We start from the raw sequence: 18,983 nt of genomic DNA on the forward strand, positions 1-18,983 counted from the left end.
TCCTTCTTCGGGCTGATTCCGTTTCCATTGATTTCGTGTCATAGGTAGTGCACTGAATCGCGGGCAAATTTGCATTTGTTGTACTCTGCAGTGAGTCCCTTTGCCTCCAAGATACCTAGTACCTGTTTCACTTTATCATCGTGTCCTTCTATGGTTCTTCCCATCACAAGAATGTCGTCTTGGAATATCAGTATATCTGAAATCCCCTTGAAAATATTACACATGATCCTTTGAAACATCGCTGCCGCGGATGCTAGGCCAAAATGCACCCTTGTTAATCTGAAACACCCAAAGGGTGTGACGAATGCAGTGTCTCCATGTAGTGGTACCTGGTGGTATGCTGACTTCAAGTCTATCGTCGAAAACCACTTAATCCCCTTTGTGGTTGCCAGCATTTCACTTATTTTGGGATGGGGAAACGACTATGCCTTTGTTCAGGTCGCGCAGGTCCACACATAACCTAAGCTTGCAGTTGGGGCGTTTAGCTACAACTAAAGGCGCAACCCATTCACTGGCTTCCACCTGTTTTTTGATACCTTCCCTTAGAAGCCTTTCTAATTGAGTTTTTACTTCGTATTTTACTGCAAACGGAAGGTTTCTTGTTTTGTGTACAACAGGTGTGGCTTGTGGTTTAACTTGAATCCTATGTTGGTATCCCTTTAAGGCTCCAATCTTGCCATTGAACACGTTAGGGTACATATCCAATACAGTCTTGCTGTAGTCACCTCCGCTTTGTACAACTAGGACAGGGTCAGACTTGCTGGGGTCAAGGATGATGCCTAAATCACCCTGGTCCATTCATCCTAACACGGATGGACCAACCGCTGTTACGTACAGTTTTCCATTAGATTCTCTTTCTTTGTAAATAACTTGAGCTTTCTCAATTCACACACACTGATTGGTTCACCTGTGAATGACTTTATAGAAATGTTTGCTTTTTCTAGGTGGCTTCCGATGCGAGGTGAACATTTTTCTTCCCAACCCCTTTTGTTTACGATTGTGTAGGGTGAGCCTGAATCAGCCACAATGCTGATCCCAACTCCACCAATTGTCATTTCACAGATCGGTTTCTTAGTCTTTGTGGTCTTGCTTGTGCTGACCTCATTTATTTGCTCATCTTCAATACTGAGGACACACATACTAACATCCTCTTCATCAGATGTCTCTTGTTGGTAAGTACCCTCATCTTTGACGAGTTTTACAGATCGTGTGTTTCTCCTCCTGCATGCTTTTTGGAAGTGTTCTATGACTCCACAGAACGTGCATTTCACTCCTCTTGCGGGACACTTCTTTTCATCTGCCCAGTGTGATATGTCGCCACATCTATAACAACGTTTCTTTTCATTAATGGACTGTCTGTTGAATACTGGTTTAGTTGTCTTGTTACTCCAAATTTGTCTTGTTGTGCGCTTATCTTGCTTCACTCTATTGACTGTTGCACTTTCCTTTTACACGCTGCATTCTGCGATTACAGCTTTTGCGCAACGACCAGTTAACTCTGCTTTCCTAGCAATGTCTATTATATTTTGGAGTGGGTACTCTCCTTTTGCCCATAAGTTGTCTTGGATGTTTTCTTTAGATCCTTGCATCACAATCTGGTCCCTGATGAACTCGTCATGCAAATCACCGAATCGACAGTCCAGTGCCAGGTTTTTTAGTGCAGAGACATAATCATCCACTGACTCTTATTTCCCTTGCTTCCTGTGGAAGAATTTATATCTATCCACACCTACACACACATGTGGCTTGTAGTTTATATTTAAGTCGTCAGTTGCGTTTTTGTATACATCATCCTCACTTTCTCCTCTTGTTTTTTTATTGATGTTGTTATAAACTTTAATTCCACCGGCACCTAGGCAATGCAGTAAGAGTTTGCATTTTTTTTTTTACGTAAATTCGTTGTAATCTTCGAATTGTGATATATAATTTTCGAAATACTCCCTCCATTCATCCCATTTGAGTAAAGGTTCATCCTTACCTGGTAGAAATGATTGTGGAGGGGATAGGTTCCATAAGTAACCAGATGCCATTTTTAACTAGTGGTTTTGGAGATGTATTTATGTATGTGAACTGATTTTTCCACTTAAAAGACCTTGTGTTCTTTATATTGTGAGTTCTGCGCCCCTTGACCCTAATCTTAGCTTAGAATTGTCCATAATTTTGTTCTTGTTTTTTCCCCCGAATAGTATGGGAACAAGCATGCACTTTTGTTTAGTTATTCCTTAGTTTTGAATATGGCACTGAGCGCTTGCTAACAAAAACAAAATAAATATGTCCTTCTGTAACCACAGGGTTTGTGTTTTAATGTTGAATTTACCTTACACACGATACAGTTGTGTATCTTTCCGCTTCCGTGGTGTTTATTTTTCAGATCCGATATAATGCGCGGTGTTCTGATGTTTGTTATCGGCAATTGTTTACTTTAGATTAAATCATCAAAACAGCCGCACGCAGTTTGCGTGAAACGTCACAGCTAGAGCTAGACTGCTGAACTTTGTTACTGCTGGTTGGCCGGCTAATCTTTGCGTAGCACGTCACGCCGCAATTTGCCTGTTTCAATGACGTGTTCGTGAATTCGTTGAACTGTCAGATGTCGTCTGAGGAGATTTTTACATTGTGGAGCTACAGTGCTGTACTTGTGAACACCGCTTCAAACTCCACGCCACTGTTTTTTCACAATTTAGTCCGATCTTGTCACATTCGTTCTTCATTTATTTTCTCTGTAGTACACTTGTAACGATCATCCACAATTTCTAGTAGTTACTTTTCACAACTTCACCATCCACTTGTATTATATTAACTCCTACGAACCTTTATTTCTTTTCTTTACTTCTCCGGTTCTTTTTGTTGTAGGTAGTTAATTTTTCTTCTTTCTTCTTTTAATTCTCCTTCATCTCATTTGGATGTATGATGGTACGACGCGTACCGTCACAACGCGTTCCTTTACAACGCGTCCCTTACAACGCAAGTCGTTACAACGACTTGCGTTGGGGGCGTGGATTTAGAATAGTATAATTTACTATTCTAATACCAGTCCCCGTGGACACTAGGGAAGGTGTTGGAATAGTAAATATACTATTCTTAATCCTGTAGCGCCCTCCAGCGCAAGTCGTGGTTACGACTTGCGTTGTAACTGACGCGTTCTAAAAGCCACGCGGAGTAAAATTCGCGTGGTAAAGGATGTTTCCCTCTCATTTTTAAAAAATTTGATGGTGGGTTCCGGTGTTGGCCCTCGTCGCCATTGTAAAGAACTCCGACACTGGTATAGATGCAATTGAGTTCTTTATTGTAAAGCGCCAACACAGGCTCCGGAGCGGAGCGTAACATGCAGCAGCTGTTCTCCTGGTCACCACCTGTCACCTGTCAAACATAACGAACAGCTGGTGAGAGCAACCTTAGTACGGTGTCCTCGCAGGGGCAAGCACAAGGAAACATACGGTGTCCACGAGTGGACAATTAGGCTATACATAACAGAGAGCATCAGTATCCTCCTGCCTCTTTGTGACTTCCTTCAAGCTGCATGAGAATCCAGCAAGTACTCTTGGGGTGCTCCGAGTTTTTTAATGTTGCAATAGCAGTCTATAAGGCTTTACAGCCATCAGGTGTGCCACAAAGCGTCCCTCTATCTGTACAAGACAGGCCCCTCTGCCTGCAAAGATCGGTCCATTTGGAGAATACCACTCAGCATTATAATCAGTACTGTGGGTACCAACCTTTTTACCCCTAAACCCAAGGGAAAGAAGCTCTCTAGTAAAATCCACTTAGCCCCCCATAACTAAAGCCCATGACTTCCCATGTATGTATCCAGTGGGTTGTGTGTCCTTGTTAGACTTTCTGACCTCCCGGTTTTGACTCTGTTTTTCCTGGTTTAGTGTCTCTGCGCACTTTATTTCTGCTGTTCAGTGTTAAAGTGCAAGTGCTCCTGTTGTAAACTGTTATAATGGATTGGTGTTTCCATGATTGGCATATTTGATCTACTGGTATGCCCCTAGTAAAGTGCACTGAGTGTGCCCGGGCCTGTAAATCAAATGCTACTGGTGGGCCTGCATTACTGATTGTGCATGAGTAGCCCCGAAAAGGTGTATTGACCTGCCACTGCAGGATCTGCGCACACTCAGTAACTGCCATGTCGACCTGGCAAGTGCATCCTCTTGCCCGGCCCTAACCTTCCCTTTCCTTACATATAAGTCACCCCTAAGGTAGGTCCAAGGTACCCCTGTGGGCAGGGTGCTGTGTATGTTAAAGGTAGGACATATGCTGGTGTGTGTGAAATGTCCTGGTGGTGAATTACAGTGTATTTCATTTTTCACCACTGCAAGCCTATCTGTCCGATAGAGAATAGTAGTTTTATATAACATCTTATAAACATAACTTCCCATTGGGACACAATAGGGAAATGGAGTTTAGTATGCCTTGACTCAGAATGTAAAGATGTATCTTTTAGTAAAGATGATTTTTATGTTCTTTGTTTGAAAATGCCACATTAGAAATTAGGGATTTTCTTGTTTAGCCATCTTGTGTGCCTCTGCTGGGTTTGTGCCTCTGCTGGGTTTGTGGATTGACTGTCTGACTTTGAAGTGACAGGAGCTGGGAATGTGCATGCTCTTCAGACAGCCACTGGGGGGGTCGAGGTGTGTCCGGCTTTTTCTGTGTGAGTCATGGCTGGGCTGAATAGACCTGAGCTGCACTTAGAGTAGTGGGAGGACATTCCCTTGCACATGAATGTGCCTGGTCTGCCTTGAACAATGCTGCCTCCACCTCCTGCTAGGAAGCTAGGCCAGAGAGGACAGAACTGGTTTGGACTAAGCACAGACACTCTCTGCCTGAGAGAGCAAAGGGATTTTGAGTATAAATATTGGGGCCCAGACCCCAACATTTTAGAACTCACTGGAACCTACCAAGAAGAAGAACTGGAAGAGCTGATAGGAGGAGTACTGCCCCTTTGCTGTGTTGTTGCTTTGTTGGATTGGCCTGCAGTTACTGCTTCTGTCTTGGGCAGTGAAAGGACTGGACTGACATTTCTTTTACTTGTACTGAGCATCTCCAAGGGCTTGAAGGAGAGCCTGCCTCCAGTTTTGAAGTCTCAGGGCCTGAAAAGACTTCACCAACCTCTGGGTACCGCTTCTGTTACTGCTGGTTCAGTTGCTATAGAGAAGGAAAATGCAACCGACTCTGTCACCTACTATGTTGCTGGCTCTGTGACCTGACAGCACCGCATAAGGCACCGCCCGCATCTCACACCGCAACCCTGATCTCAACAATGACCGGTGCTGCTGCCACCGAGACGCTGCTTGCATGTGTCCCGTGAGCACCACACTCCGCATCGCCTCGCTTTCGCCATCCTGGTCTCACCGACGCCGCTGCTGATTTCGCCACCTGTGACTGCATCATGACTGGGGGCACAGCTCGTAAGTCTCAAGACGCACCGCCTTGTCCCACACAGCAGTATGGGCCGACCAATGCCAGCTCCCGCTAACCGGTTCTGTCGCTTGCACCGCAACCTGCCAGCAACGCATGGAGCACTGCCTCACCCTGCACCATAAGCCTTGGTCTCACCGACGCCGTCTGGATGATCATCACTTACCCGCTGCCTGCACTGCATCGAGAGGGCACTGCACCCTGCACTGCTTCCATTTTGCAACGCAACCGCGACGGTTGCCATGACCGGCTCGCACCAACGTGCCAGTCGCAACGAGAAAGGTACTGTTATTGAGTCTGTCCACGCTTTTGCTGGCCCGTGCCGATGCGGTTGGCTGGAACTGTTAGACTCTGTTGTTTTCAGCATGGAGGTAGCCCCAGACGGAGCTACTGACTCTTAGAAACTGTGTTGGTGAGGTATTTCTGCAATTGTAAGGATATCTTGCAAAGTATATATTTTTAAAGTACTGTATGTTGGATTTTTATCGTTTTGGTTTAGTTTTGGATATTTAAAAATATTGGATATTTTTCTATACCGGTATTGTGTCCTTTTGTAGTGCTTTCACTGTATTACTGTTGGTTATGTGCAAATGCTTTACACACTGCTTCTGAGATAAGCCTGACTGCTCGTGCCAAGCTACCAAGGGGGTGAGCAAAGGTTATTTTAGGAGTGTAACTCCCTTACCCTGACTAGGAAGAAGGGTCCCTACTTGGACAAAGGTGCAAACCCTTGCCAACTAGAGACTCCCATTTCTAACAGTTGTGTAACATGCTTGTGTGTTTGGACTCACATACTCTTGACTTGTGTCTTCTGTGCATATTGCGTGCAGCACTAAATGTTGATTACCTTGCAGAAGCAAAGGACATCATTGGTATCCTGTCCCTGGAGTCACCCATAAGGCTGCACTTTTGTCCCTCCTTTGCTTGGGTTGGTCCCTCCCACGAAGCAAAGCCCCATTACATGTAGCCTTACACTTGTCCCATTTTAGTAAATGCTGTTAGAACTAATTTTTTTCTTGTAAAGCACTTAACACGAGCAGCTGTGTTTTCAATCGCTCAACCTCCATTAAACAGGATTGTGAATCTTAATATCTCGTCACATTTGCAGTGCATACAAAGTCTGAGATCAAATGTCAGAGGCTGTTTCAAGAACCGATGAGAAAGAAACGCAAGAGGCAAATTCCCTGGACGCTGCTCTTGTTATCTCTCGCCCTCCCATTTCTGAGAAGTCATGGAGTTTTTTTTTATTGCAGCTCATTCTTGCTCTCTTCTCTTCACTCCCCTCTCCTGCACGAAGGCGTTTGCAACGTCACCATCATTTTGAATTAAAAACATAACTTAAACAGGAGGAAGCTGTTTTAACTGAATGCTGCCTGTAGACATTCAACAGGCACTTCAGTTTTTGTTTATAATTATATTCATGGCAAAAATGTCAACTATGATTTCCATACAGCATGAGAGTTTACTTGAATATTAATGTCTCGAGCTTAAAAGCACGTTATTGTACTTTCATCACTGTAAAAGTAATTTGCTTTCTTTAGTACAAACACTTTGTGCATTGTTTTTAAAGTACCATTCAATAAAATCATTTTCGGTTTTTACCTTTAAGAATATGTTAAGTTCCATGGTAATGTAATATGTCCCTTTAAAATGGCCGCTCTGTTTCCATCCACCCCTTGTTTATTTGCGACTCTGCACCCGCTCCAGCAGGAGTGGTGAGTGGGCGGGGTAGCTAGATGTTTTGGACATTGTGTTGCTGGAGTGTCCTGAGCGTGCTGGATACTGGCTCCTGCAGCCATGCAGCTGTCTAACCCACAGGCAGATTCCGAAGTATGGCGCCTCAACACTGAAAGTGAGACAAGGTGACAAATAATTCTATTGTTGCTTCTTGAGGAATTTGTGCCATAAGGCAATGGGGAGAATTTTCTAATACAAACCAACACACTTCTTCATGTAACTTAGCAAGTGGGGGATAGTACAGCACAAAACACTGCACTGTGCACAAAATACGCAAGGCATATGGTGCACTTGTCAGGAAAATGTTAAACACAGAAATAGACTCTCGCATTGAATGAGCCGAAAATGCACATAGTACAAGCCGTAAACCAAAGCACAGAGGGCACACCATTCCTATACCCCAGGGAACTTTTTTTCCATTTTTTATTTAGCGTTATCTGGTTTAGGTACATTACATGATTTGTTCAGATTTACAGGGTTTTGAGCCAAAGCCGGGACTTGTTTTTAACTGTCCTGTTAACTAACACTTGCCTTCCCGTCATCCCATCCTGTTTTCCATCCCAGCCTATTAGTAAATCCAAGCACTCATTTTCTATATCTTCTACCTCTCCAGCTTCACTACTTTTCTGTTGTTCATTTGTCTTTGTTTGTCTGTATTTGTCTGCTATTTGTCTTTTGGCTGTCTGCTTTTGTCCCAGTTTCTTTTTATGTATTCTTTATCATGGCTTTCTTCTTCCTCTGTTAACCTCTGTCATGTCTGCGTCTTATTTCTCTGTGCATTTGTCTGCTTCTTTTTAGGTTTCGACTGTGCATTGCTTGCACTGTGCTTGTGAAATCTATTGTTTTCAATATAAATCTTAAAAAGGGCTTACATCCCACCCCTGCATTTCATTGGTTCCTGTGCTTGCCACTTACTTTTCCTCCATTTCTATTGGCTTTAGCATACTACTTCCTGGAGTTCCTCTCATGTGTTTGTCTTATCAGTGTCCTGATGCCCAAGTACTGTTTTCATCCGCTTTGTGAAACTTTTTTAGGTCAGGCCTGGGCAGCGTTTGCTCCTCTAAGATCAGTAAGTATCGCTTTTTTACTACTTTCAAACTACTGTTTTGCCTCTGTAGTTCTGCCTGATTACTCAAGGGCTCAGCCGCTGCTCATACCGGGTGTGCCTGGGTCAGTTTGATGCTCTGATCAAGCGTACACTCCACCGTTCCCCCGGGGCACAAGCAGGAACCTCGTTGCAGGTTCCCTTTTTCTTTCTGTACTCTCCGGTGCCCCCTGGGCCAAAGCAGGCATCCACATCCATGTGACTTTGTGGTGCGGAATCCCCCGTGTGCTAATGGATTCTCCAAGACCGGCAGAGCAGTAATGTCTACCATCTCACGGAAGGAAATTGGTTGACCTCAAATTTTCAGAGGATGTTTGTTGTTTTTAACAGAACTCGGTTTTCTACGAGAAGGCGGCCTCTGACTTCCAGTTCCTTCCCTGAATGTATCTTATACGTGCTGCCTGCCATTCCTTTCATAGACAGAAAGCTCCTTATTGCTCAGCGCCACCTCTGACATTCGGGGACCATAAATCTCTCCCAGTGGTGTTGAAAAACGGAGGCCGTTGGGAGATCGTTGGGAAACAAGTGAGCCACAGCGAGCATCTGGCACAAGTCTGCAGCTCCATTTTCTCCCCCCAAAATAATTTTTGTTCGACGTGGTTCAATGCAGCACTTCCTTCAGCCTCTCCTGTGCCTTCATGGCTTCACATTCTTTTCTGAAAATATACATAGCCTTGACATCAAAACAAACACTTAACAGACTTTCAGTAACTTATATTGCACAATTATTCACCAAGCTACAACTTACAACAAAAAAAGCTAATTATTATTCACATAGACGAAACCTTATGCATTCACCAATGCTTGTTTTTATCTTATTCTATGTATTGTGCCTCATGTCTTTTCTTTTTATGGCCTCTCCTCATCTATCATTCTTGGTGTACACTCGTCGTCTCTATCTGTCTGTGTCTGTTACAGAGTGTGTGTGTGTTTGTGTGTGTCTGCCTGGCTCCCTAGGTCACCTGCCACGTTCTTCTGTTGTTCCCCTCTGTAACTTCTGTTTATTGACTGGAGAGACCCAGACATTAGGAGCCCCGAAAAGTGCCCACTCAACATATTTAAACAAAAGCTCAAACATGTCTTGAGCAAGGAGCAATGTCGCTATGTTAAACACATTTTGGGCTTAAAGGAACCTGAAGGTGGGCTTAGACTTTATATTTCTGCTTCAACATCATCATAATCTACAAACACTCAGGTCTTACCTAATTTAGTCTGACACTAACCTTTTCTGTAAGCATGAATTTTTAAATATTCTGTTGTACATAAGATGTTGTCACCTCTTTTATGGTTACCTCGGGAACCACTTAATGCAAGGATTTTTCTCCCTATTGTAATAATAACACAGATCCCTTATATGAATCTGAGTTTTTTTCCTGTGAAATATTGAAGTGCAGGGACTCACTGTTCAGAGCACCTGTTTACTCATGAGAAGTGCCAGGGCTTCAGCAGTAGCAGTGCTAAGAAGTGCTTCAAATGAAAGAAGTGCAGGGATTTGGAAGTAGAGAGGACCTGCCCATTAAATCAATGTCTGTGATTGCTTGTAACATCCTATGTAGAGGTCCTCAATGCACTGCACCTATTTTTCCATGTACTATAACGCCTTTAGTGCACAGTGCTTTTGGCAAGTTCTGCGCTATTCCAACACAAATCAAAAGGGGAGAGAGGTACTACTCCTTTTCCATCCTCCCTATAATAGAACACTAGTACCCACACAGAGGGAAAAAGAAGGAGGAGGTGGGTGTTAAGACAGCACCTAGGAAAAAAACAAGGTTTTGTAAAAATGACCTCTAGCACAAATAGTGGCATGCTTCATCATAGGGCTGCAACAAAATCCCTGCACAGACCAATGACTGTGATGGATGGAGCAAATGGATTTGTTTCCTGCCCACCCACTTCATGTCTGGGTTACTTATCCGGCCCACCCACTCCATGTCCGAGTTTCTTATACCGCCCACCCACCAGATGTCCGGGTTTCTTAGACACCCAGCCCATGTCCGAATTTCTTATTCTGCCCACCCACCCCATATCCGGGTTTCTTATCTCACCCACCCCATATCTGGGTTTCTTATCCCACCCACGGTGTTCCGCTCTCCCCCCTTTTGGAGCCCACACACCCAAGTTCTGCTAAACAGGCCCTCCCTGTAGGGCTGCACATTGTGCCCTCCCACCCTATCACAGTTCTCTGGAAAACCCCTTCGTACGGTTTCCAAGAGCCTACATCTTTGTGGGGTCAAAACATTGACACTTTTCTCTTTGCCAGCATAATCAACAGTGATTGATCTACTGTGTTCCTCTTCTGTGTCATGGCCACACAATAATTTATGCAGATTGTTAAACATTTCTGGCTTAAGGATGAGCTATTGTTTGATGTAAATATGAATATGTGATTTGCACTATATTTTTTCCTTTTGCGTACCCTTTTATCTTCACTCAAATCACCTACTTTTCCCTATCCCCTTTTTTCCCCCCTTTCATCTGGGCACTTGCTTTTTAAATGTTCCAAGGCATCTTTCATCAAAAATAATGTCTGTACAGTGTGATTAAATCATACTGGCATTTCATCCACATAACGTGGTCATTTCTAACTTGTTTGTGTATTTATGTATATTGTCTCTGTGTGTTGTTGAACTATTGCATACTTGGACCATTCTGCATTGTACTGTTACCCAGGTCCCAGTGCCTATTGGGTCTACCCTTGTATGTATGTATTGTACGATTATTACAGGACACGCATAACAGACACCAATCCTAGGCTGTTTATAAGTAAGTGGGCAGGACGGCGGGACAATGCAGGGCACCCAGGAACAGACATCCCGGACTGGGGTGTGAGAGGGACATTCTAAATGTATCTTTATGCGAAGCGGGTGCCGCGAGCCTTCAAGTGTGTGAGCCAGGTCTCCGTTAATGAGCAAGCCCAGGTGCGTGGCGTTGGTGGGCTCCTGGTCCGTGTAGTCCCCCAAGCACGGCACCGATGGTTCGAGGAAATCGGGGAAACACCCGTATCCCCCGCGCTCTTCATGCCCTTCAGCAAGGAGAAGATCGTCTTTGCGGGATTAGTGCTAGCCAGGATTTTATCGGCCACATATTCCGCTCGAGCGCTTCGAATAAGCTTGTGGTACTGCTTAATGGCCGCCCGATATTCAATTTTTGCTACTACATCATACGAGCGTCTCCAGACACGTTCGAGCTGCTTACAGACCTTTTTGGCTATGGTTAACGAATTGTTGAACCAAGGGTTAGACGGCCTACAAATCTCCCCCCCCCCAATTTAGCCGGGATGCAGCTATCCAGGCCTAGCGTCAACCACTCATGAAAACGGGAGTTTGCCACCTCCACGTCCAGTGGCAGCTGAGGCCTATGACTGAACAGACAAGCAGAAAAAAGACCCATGTCCAACTTATGCCAGGGACGTTTTTAAACAGGGACAGGCCGGATCAAGTCAGCTTTTCCCTGCAGCCGCAGCGAGAACGAGACCAAAAAGTGGTCTGTCCAAGCCTGCGGAGCCGGCAGCGAAATCGTAAGAGAGCCTAAATTAGAGAATATGGGGTCCAACAAGTGACCTGCCACATGTGTACACTCAAGGACACCTTGAGCCAGCTGATAGGCCTCTAGATCAGCCAAAAAGCTGGTGATCTCAACCTTCCCACTATGCTCAAGATGGAGATTAAGGTCCCCTAAAATCGTAAAATTCGCTGCCCTGCTCGCGAATAGTGCAACTTTATTCAATAAATCTTCCCTAAATAGGCTAGAGGGACCTGGAGGGCGGTAGATAAGGAGGCCGGTCACAGTGAAGTTATGATTCAGCATGATTTTAAACAATGCACTTTCGCAGCCCACTATGTACTCCTTGCTAAAGCTGAAGTTGTAAACATCCTTAATGATGATTGCGATACCGCCCCCTCTACCGCCCCCTCTGCTTACACTCTTCATCACATAGCCTTGGAGCAGAGCCAGCCAGGGCTCTGCCACCGAGTTCTGTGTGAGCCAGGTCTCCGTTAAGAATAGAACATCCGAAGACTCATCGGCTAAAAGATCAAAGACCTCGGCATGATGTTTTACAAGTGACCGGCAATTTAAACTAAGAAACTTAAGATCCGAGCAGTCTGAGGGGCAGGATACCAACTCCTCCCGTGGGAGTTGGATTGAACAGAACTTACATTTAAAAGGGCCGTCCTGGGGGGACCAAGCTAGGGAGGGACAATTAATTTCCAGGGTCAAGAGCTCATCACGCGAGTACCTGATAGGATCTGCAATAAAATGGGCAGGGGTTCTGGCGACTGGCGACGGTGCAGCGTGGACGGGCGCAGATGGGCTTGCCTTTGACGCGCCAGCGGCGCACCTCCCGCTGCTCGCGTCCACTGCGCGGTCGCAGCTTTGCTAGAATTTAAAGAGTCAGGGACAAAACAACTGACCCGCTAACCTGTGCTCCCCCCAAGATGGCGGTCTCACTCCGACCGTCCCGGGTGAGCCACAGCCTTTTCCCCGCCAAGCCGCCTCACAGCCACTCGGTACCCTCCCATCAGCAACCAGAGACACAGCAACAGGTAAATGCTCGAAATAAAAATAAATGCGCCGCTATGTTTAAAAGTTATGTTTAATGCTATATTTAAGCTATGTTTAGTGTGGCACTATATTTAAAATCTTTAAAAAGGTACAGAACTCTGATCACAACCCTCATTGTGTTGCGTTGGCATGCGATGGTGAGGTTACGGCAGTCCCTACAATCAAGCTACAATCGGCAATGCTTGAGGATTCGATTTTTCGGGAGGTGATTAGGGAGGCTATAGGGGAATACTTTGCGCTTTATGAGTAGACCGCCTCCTCCTCGTTGTTGGAGTGGGCAGCTTTAAAAGTCACTCTGAGATGGAAGTGTTTGAGAATGGGCTGCGGGCTGCAACTGCAGGTAGCATCGGATCTGCTTCATGTAGAGAGACGTTTGTTGCCGTTGGAGTCTAGGGCAGTGGTAGATGCTGGAGCATTGGCAGAGTTGGAGGCGGAGTGCAAGAAACATGCAGAGCTCCTGGAGCGGCAGTGCTGCTGCAACTTTGCAGCAAACACTGCGTCCGTGCACGCTAAAGCGGAACGTTCACGACCTCTTCTCGCGTGGCTGATTAAACAGGAGCAATCAGATGGGCCTATTACGGCTCTCCATTTTTCGGACAGAAGACTTCCGCACACACAAGTAGAAATCCACAGTGAGCTTCCGCACATTTTACACGAATGTCTGACAAAATATCGAAATCAAAAATATCGAAATACAAAAATATCGGAACAAAAATATCGAAGTCAAAAATATAGGAATCCTATCCCTAACAAGGTAAGTACAAAAATATCGAAAAAATAATATCGTAGTACAAAAATATCGATATTAAAAATATCGTTTTTTTAAATGTATTAATAATAATGTAAAAATAATTATAAAATACATATAATGTTACAAATATTAAATAAAAATATTAAAACATAATTAAAAAATTAAAACTAATACATATACATTTAAAATAAATTAAAAACTTAATAATTTAATGTAATTTTATATTTTTTAATTTCATTTAATTGATTTAATTTAAATTTATTTTATTTTTACCCTGTACGACTGTACCCCAAAACCCCAAAACTGACCCTGAACCCTAAAAATACCCCTTTACCCAAAAACCCAAAACTGACCCTGAACCCTAAAAATACCCCTTCACCCATGAACTGAAAACTGACCCTGAACCCTAAAAATACCCCTTTACCCAAAAACTGAAAACTGACCCTGAACCCTAAAAATACCCCTTTACCCATGAACTGAAAACTGACCCATAACCCTAAAAATACCCATTTACCCAAAAACTGAAAACTGACCCTGAACCCTAAAAATACCCCTTTACCCAAAAACTGAAAACTGACCCTAAACCCTAAAAATACACCTTTACCCAAAAACTGAAAACTGACCCTGAACCCTAAAAATACCCCTTTACCCATGAACTGAAAACTGACCCAGAACCCTAAAAATACCCCTTTACCCAAAAACTGAAAACTGACCCTGAACCCTAAAAATACCCCTTTACCCAAAAACTGAAAACTGACCCTGAACCCTAAAAATACCCCTTTACCCATGAACTGAAAACTGACCCTGAACCCTAAAAATACCCCTGTACCCATGAACTGAAAACTGACCCTGAACCCTAAAAATACCCCTGTACCCAAAATTAATTAATATTATTTAATTACCAATTAATTATTAATTAAAATATGTACAAACATATATCAATTAATTAATTATTATTAAATTACTTCCCACCCTATTCCCCTATAAACCCATAACCCGCTACAGAACATATTTATCTATTAATAAATTAATTAAAAATAATTAAAAATTAATTCTCAATTAATTAATTAATAATTCCTACTAATTAATAATTAATTTAACATAATTAAATTACTTCCCACCCTATTCCCCTATAAACCCACAACCCGCTACAGTAGTAAAAGACAATATTTAATAAAATAACATTAAAAATAAATAATAAAACATAATAAATACAATATAATATACACTAAATTTATTTAAAAATTGATATTAGTAACATCAAAGTTATTAATTTCGATATTATTAACATCGATATTTACAACTTCGATATTACTGATATCATGCCAATATCGATATTTAGACTGTCGATATTACTTACCTTCGATATTTTTGTATATCGATATTTAAACTTCGATATTTTTGCATATCGATATTTAAAAATCGATATTTTGTCTGTGTACCATTTTACACAACTATATAAATCTGGTCAACAGGCCTCGAAGGGGGTGATACAGCAGTTCTAAGAGGGACTTCTGTTTCCGGACCAGACCCCGAAACAGCGGATGGAACTAGATGCCCCGCTCACACTGGAAGAGGTTAGGGGCACGATGAGGGCCTTGCCATCTGGGAAAGTTCCAGGTCCTGATGGTTTCCCCATGAATGTATAAGTTATATGCTGACCCCTTAAGCTCACAGCTGCTTATGGTTTACTTGGAAGGACTTGAGACCTTCCTGACCTCCATGACGGAAGCTACGTTGATCACGCTTCTCAAGCCGGCAGGGACCCCACTTCAGTGGGGGCATATCATTCCTTAGCACTCCTGAATGGGGACTATAAGATCTTAGCGCGCATCCTGGCATATCAGTTAGCGCCCTTGATCCCTCAATTGGTTCACCAAGACCAAAATGGATTTGTACCGGCCCGCAGCACATCGCTTAATATACAGCGGCTGTTCTGGGTGATGCGCTGTGCTACAATGGAGTGGTCGACGGCTGGTTGTATTGTGCTTCACCTGGAGAAGGCCTTTGACAGGGTTGAGTGGTCCTTAATGTTTGTGGTGCTCCATCGGATTTGGGCCTTACATTGTAAACCATATCAGATTACAGTATAGGGCTCCTACGGTTCAGGTGCGGCTGGGGACTCTCTTTTCTGACCCTATATTGATAGAGCGGGGGACTCGCCAGAGATGCCCCCTCTCCCACTGATATTCCCCCTAGTGATTGAACCATTAGCAATGACACTACAAAACGCGGCGCTGGAATGGGGGATGCGTCTTGGGGATGGCATGCACGTGGTTTCGCTGTATGCGGATGACATTTTGTACAGAAGACCCAAGTTGGCTGGTGGACAGGACGGTAGTACAATGGCAGCCGGTGGTGTTCAGGTATCTGGGGATCCACATTTACCATAATGATCAAAATCTTGTGGATGGTAACATCACAAGGGCGGTCACAGTGCTTAAGTCTCAGATTGAGTTCTGGAAGACACTTAAACTTTCGCTTATAGGTAGGGTGGAGTTAATTAAAAAAGGTCATGTTACCACCTCTCCTTTATTACTTTACTAATCTATCGCTCTACCTACCCTTGTCCTTCTTTCGCTCTTTGGATAGGATTGTCAGGGATTTCATCTGGAATAACTTGCGGTGCAGGGTGGCACTGGCGAAGTTGTACTTACCTCGCTCAAGGGAGGGGGGGTTGGGCTCTACCCAACTTAGAACATTATTTCCTGGCATCTCAAATCCTATGGGTGGTGAAATGGGTGGAGGAACTACATTTATCTGACTCAGCAGAACGTAACCCTTCGTGCTCTCTGGACAGGATTCCACCCTGTTCCATCCTTTTAATAGATCGAATGAACCACTTCCCTTTCTGGTCCTGACGGCGCAGAAATGTTTTCGCAGGGCGCTTCGTCTTACTAGACACGTCACACATTACGAGCCGGTTGTGCAACATATTAAGTATGCCGACCGTGCAGGGATGCGTGTATAGGGTGTGGACCTTACAGATTAGGTGATGGTTGGTATAACTACCCTAGGGGACCTATATGAAGAAGGTACATTATGACCGCTCCTCGTTATCACGGAAAAAGACGGGATTTCACCATGCCAATTTCTAAATTATGCCTCCTGGACGCGCAGCCATGAGGCGCTAGTGGGGAGATATTGCACAGGAGCCTCTGAATCATCTCCTAATGCAATACCTTCATGTTATGGGCACGGGATGCCACTTAGTGAAGTGGTTTGCGGAATCGATCAGGGAGCATACTTTAATGGACTTAAAGCAGTTGAGAGTTAAGTGGGAGGCAGACCAGGGGAGGCCCTATTCGGAAAAGGAATGGTCCATGGTCCTGGAGAGTCCCAAGCAAGTCCCCAAAAACGCCTGTTTTAGATGAATCCGATTTTATATTATCCACAGGGCATATCTCTCCCCGGACAAAATAAATCAATATTTTCATAGGCTAGACACGTGCTGCCTGCTTTGCAAGCTGGCAAATGCCGATCTTTTACATATGCTCTGGTCTTGTCCCGATCTGTATGTTTACTGGGAGGAGGTGCTTGAGTGGTTGGCCAATTGAACGGATAGGGAGGTGCCGCGGACATGGGAGACATGTATCACTGGCGTATTTCCAAGAGTAAAAAAACACAAGGTTTCCACCCGGTTTCTGGATCTGGGCTTCATTGTGGCCAAATGCTTGATTACCCGTAGGTGGAAGGAGGAGGAGCCCCCTCCGATGAAGGCTTGGTTCCTATCCATGCTGAACTGGGTGAAGGCTGAGGCCTGTTTCCCTGGTACGGGATGATACGCTGGGTTTGCGTAAATTCCCTATTTCTGCTGCATTGAAGGCTATGTTGTGTGCGTTACAGGGGTTCTTGGTGCCGGAAGACCCATTGGATGTTCCTTCTCCGGAATAATAGTGTGTTATATATGGGCTGACCTATGGCCTGAGTTTTGCGTTGATGTATAGAAAAAGTCCCTTGTACCCCAAAAATGATCAGTCCTTTCTCTTGGCAGTCATGTTGTGCACCCTTATAATAGTCGATAGGTTCCTATTTGGTGACAAATGGGATTCTTGTTTCCTTTCCAACTCCTGTGCAGCTCGTTTCCCCTCCTAACTTCCCCTTCCCGATAGCAGTTCCCTGTTAGATAGTTTTCATAAAATTGTTTGACTACATAAACAGTGATGTGATATGGCGGAGTGAAGCCATAAGTGCTGTGCTTATGTACTTGACGGGTATAGCATAGTTGAGTTATAATGTACCATAACGTGATTGTACTGCTTTGTTGACGGAGGGAGGAGGGTATATGATTGATGGGATATGTCAAGTGTCGTCACCAGCTGTACAGTATTTAACTTATTTAAACATGCCATTGAGCTGTTGATTTACGAGTTGGACTACCTACTGGTTCTGTATGATAAATAATTTGGCGGTATGTCGTTTAATGTTCATGTACATACAACAGGAACAAATCTTCATTAAACGGATCAAACAAAAAAATTAGAGAGTACAGAGTAACCGAGTTAATCCATAGCACATTGTACTAGTCATTACACTGCATTAGATGGCACAGAGTGAGAGAGCTACTCGATGACATACCGTACTAGTCAGTACACTGCATTATAAAGTACAGAGTGACAAAGCTAATCCAAGGTTTACAGTGATAGTCAGGATACTGCATTATATGGTAGACAGTGACAGAGCAACTAGAAGGTATACTGTAGTAGTCAGTACACTGCATCAGAGAGTATAGAGTAAGAGTTAATCCAAGGCATACAGTACTCGTCAGTACTCTACTGTAGATGGTACAGAGTAGCAGAGCTACTCCAAGGTATACTGTACTAGTCAGTGTTCTGCATTGGGTGGTACAGAATAAGAACGCTACAAGAAGGTATACTGTTTACAGGGCTCGAAAAATCATAAAAATGTTACTTAACCTGCAGGTCTAGTAACTTTAATAGTCTACTCGACCTAAGTGTAATGTACTTGACCCGTGAACCAGTCTTAAACTGTGTGATCCTAGGCAAAAATGTCTTATGGAGCCACCTTTTTCTTTATCACATAAGAGAGTACCTTCACATATGCAGGTTCACCATTTCTGCTGTACAATAAACTCTTTATTTACTAGACTTAATGTTTGCTCCATGTATAACAAGAATCAAGCCCATATATAGGGTACAAATGATTCCTGGCTTTGCTCTTAGTTCACTAATAGCATTGTCATCTGACAGAAGCAGTAATAATTCTCGGTTCTTGTTTAAAAACTCATTTTTCATAAATATATTACGAAAGCATTATGTGGTAGTGCATTGTCATTTACAGATAGCATATTTTCCATGGAAATGGTCACAAAATGTACCACTAACATGTAGTTTTACTGATAATAGTGCATAAACATTTTTGGGAAATTGGGTTTCAGCAAAAATATAA

This window comes from Lissotriton helveticus, chromosome 5_1, assembly GCF_964261635.1.
Source record: "Lissotriton helveticus chromosome 5_1, aLisHel1.1, whole genome shotgun sequence".
Classification (NCBI taxonomy): Eukaryota; Metazoa; Chordata; class Amphibia; order Caudata; family Salamandridae; genus Lissotriton; species Lissotriton helveticus.